Source organism: Camellia sinensis, chromosome 8 (assembly GCF_055761805.1).
Source record: "Camellia sinensis isolate YWXY chromosome 8, ASM5576180v1, whole genome shotgun sequence".
Classification (NCBI taxonomy): domain Eukaryota; kingdom Viridiplantae; phylum Streptophyta; class Magnoliopsida; order Ericales; family Theaceae; genus Camellia; species Camellia sinensis.
In genome coordinates this window covers 177,153,638-177,156,552 of record NC_138968.1, presented here as the reverse complement: position 1 = coordinate 177,156,552, position 2,915 = coordinate 177,153,638, and the positions used below count along the sequence as shown (strand labels likewise).

Sequence of the window (2,915 nt, the reverse complement as noted above, 5' to 3'; positions counted from 1 at the left end):
GATACATAATAAATTAGAAATTTAAATATAATAGAGATTCCCAATTTCATAGACCTACACATCTCATGCTCCAACTTTATCTTTCTCACCTATTTTGTTAAAAAATGGCTTAATCTTGTTCTCTAAACCAACAAAATACTTACCGCTTGTCCACTGGCTACCAAACTTTTATTCTGCAATCAATCAGGTCCATTGTCTCACTTCCACCTTTCTTTGATGTGCACTGAGGAAACAAAGTAGCAGGTCAAGTGATTGCTTATGATGCTGTTTCTAATTCTAAATTCTTAGTAAGTAAGAGAACTTGAAATATTTTGAAAACCAGAAAGTTCTCACATCCATAATTTAAAAACAAAAACACACACCACTTCCCGCAATTAAAAATAAACTGAAATTATAATGTTGTACGTGCAAATCATTAGGCACAGAGTTTATATCATGAAATAATAGCCATCCATGATATAAACTCATAGCAGCTGGATTCAACTCCCTCACATCTATGTTCAATACTGAATCCACCGAACCAGTAGCTTCCCTCACAATTGCTTTCAAACAAAGCTAAAAAAGCAAAACTATTTGATCCCTCATAGGCACATCAATCACACCATCATAACAAAGGAAAATTCACAATTACCCATCTAAGGAAATCACAATCTTCAGCCATAACAGAACACAAAATGATCCAAAGAACTCTATACGAATAGGCAATAGGGTAATCCCTCAATGACTCAATTTCACTCCTAACAAGCCACAACTTCAAAGGAAGAAGCCTAACACAGTCCCTAGAAAAACCCTTAATTTCACCATTATCACTGCCTACAAAATTTGCACATTGAATCGATAAAATACCTGGGAGAGTAAAGGTTCGGCTCAAACTATCTCGATCGGCAGAGCTAACTACGCCGGGGCAATTACGGTAGAAGAAATTGGGGCCGAAGTCGCAGTACTCGTCAAGGGAGAAGCAGAGGTTGGAGTTGGTATCGTGTAGGGTTTGAAGGAAGCAGTTCTGATTGAAGAGTTGTCGGGAGGGTTTGAGAGTGTTGGGGTAGCGCAGTGATTGGAGCAGGAGGGGGTTAAGGTTGAAAAGAGGGGAAGGGGAAGAAGGGCATTGGAAGGAGTGGCGGAAAAGGGATTCCGGCGGAAGGCGGTGGTGGAAATTGAAAGGGCAGGGGCAGAGGGCGGTAGTGGTGGCGGTGGTGGGGAGGAGAGTGGAGAGAGAGTGGAGGGTGGTTTTGGAGAGGTGGATGAGGTGTTTGAGTATTGAGAGAGCGGTAGGGAGACCGGGAGGCTATGGCAGAGGCAGAGGTGGTGGTGTTGGTGAAGTGATTGAGTTGGTGGTGGTGGTGAGAGAGGGATGGTGGTGGAGATGAGAATAGAAGAAGTTAGGTTAGCGGGTGAAGGAAGAAATGTGAGGTATGGTGATGGAGATGGAGGATTCATCAGTGTCTCTTCCACTTCTTCTTCTTCTTCTTCGTCGCCCTCACTGCACAGAAAATGCTTTGAGTTTATTTTTTTAAGATTGGTGTTGGGGCTGAAAAAATTGGGGCTTCTGATTGTTTCTATCTTTCTTTTTTAATTTTCTTTTTTTTTTTTGGCGCTCAAAATATTTATTTTGGCGCTATTTTTTTTTTCGATCGTCCCTTTCACGACAGTAATTGGACGTCGTGGAAAGCATAATATTTTAAACAACTGGAATGGAAAAGAAGGAAGAGGGGGGGGGGGGAGGGAGGGGGGGATTAGGGATTTTTGAGATTGGGGATTTTGGGTTGGGGGAACCCAAGCGAGAATGGAAAAGGAAGGGGGGAGAATGGAAATTTTTTTTTTTTTTAATTTTCATTACAAATAAATATTTAAATAATAAAACGACTCTTTTTTTTTTTTGCAACGGAGAATGTCATTGCTATAAAAAAATTATTTTTTATTAAAATCATTTTTTTATAGTTAATGAATTTTTTTTTTTTGTTTTTTCATTTAGTAAGGTTGAAAATTTATTTGTTTCATATTTATTTTAATGAATACAAAAGTATTATTATTTTTTTATTTGGTAGAAGTAGGGATAATATTTTCCATTAAAATAAAGTTAATTTTTTGTGGCCAATGAAAAATATTTTTTTACGACCCAATTTTTTTTTTCTTAAGTGATGGTGAAAGAGATAAGTGGTGAAGTTGTGATAGTGGTAGAGGAGATAGAATAGTGGTGGTAGAGAGTGAGCAAGGTGAACACAATAAGGGAGAGAGACTATAGATAGACAGACACATAGAGAGAAAGAGAGAGAGAGAGAAGAGCGAGAGACAGACACAGAGAGAGAAAGAGATAGAGAAGAGTGATAAATGAGAGAGAGAGACAAAGAGAGAAAGAGATATAGAGAGAGAGAGGCAGGGAGACAGAGAGAGAAAGAGATAAAGAGAGACATATAGAAAAATAGAGAGAAACAAGATATGAGCGAGAGATAGACAGAGAGAGAGAAATAGAGTGAAAAGAGATAATCGAGAGAAAGACATAGAAAAAGAGAGACGAAGAGAGAAGGAAGATGGGCGAGAGAGACAGAGAGAGAGAAATAGAGAGAAGATAAATGAGCGAGAGAGAAGAGAGATAGAAGATGAGAGAGATAAATAGAAGAGAGATGAGCGAGAGACAAAGAGAGAAAAAGAAAGAGACAGAGACAAAGACTGACAGACAGAGAAGAGTGATAAGTGAGAGAGAGAGAAGAGAGGTAATATTTTGTGGTAGAGGAGAGGAAGCGGCAGTAGTGGTGAAGGTGGTGGATAAGAGACAATGGTGGTGGTGGTGATGGCGAAGGAAATTAGTGGTGAAGTTATGGTAGTGGTAGAGTAGATGGAGTGGCGGTGATGAAAGACAGGTAATGGTAGTAGTAGTAGTAGTAGTGGCAATAGTGGTAGTGGTGGTAGTGGAGTGG

General features: G+C 39.4%; 1 long non-coding RNA gene across 1 annotated transcript; it reads right to left on the bottom strand.

Annotated features, from left to right (window-relative positions):
• On the bottom strand, positions 1 to 1,671 carry LOC114279235 (uncharacterized). The gene is made up of 2 exons (XR_014337268.1): positions 847 to 1,671; positions 1 to 223 (listed from the first exon to the last, which is right to left on the bottom strand). It is a non-coding gene; the product is annotated as an uncharacterized LOC114279235 (long non-coding RNA).
• Between the last annotated feature and the right edge of the window lie 1,244 nt (positions 1,672 to 2,915).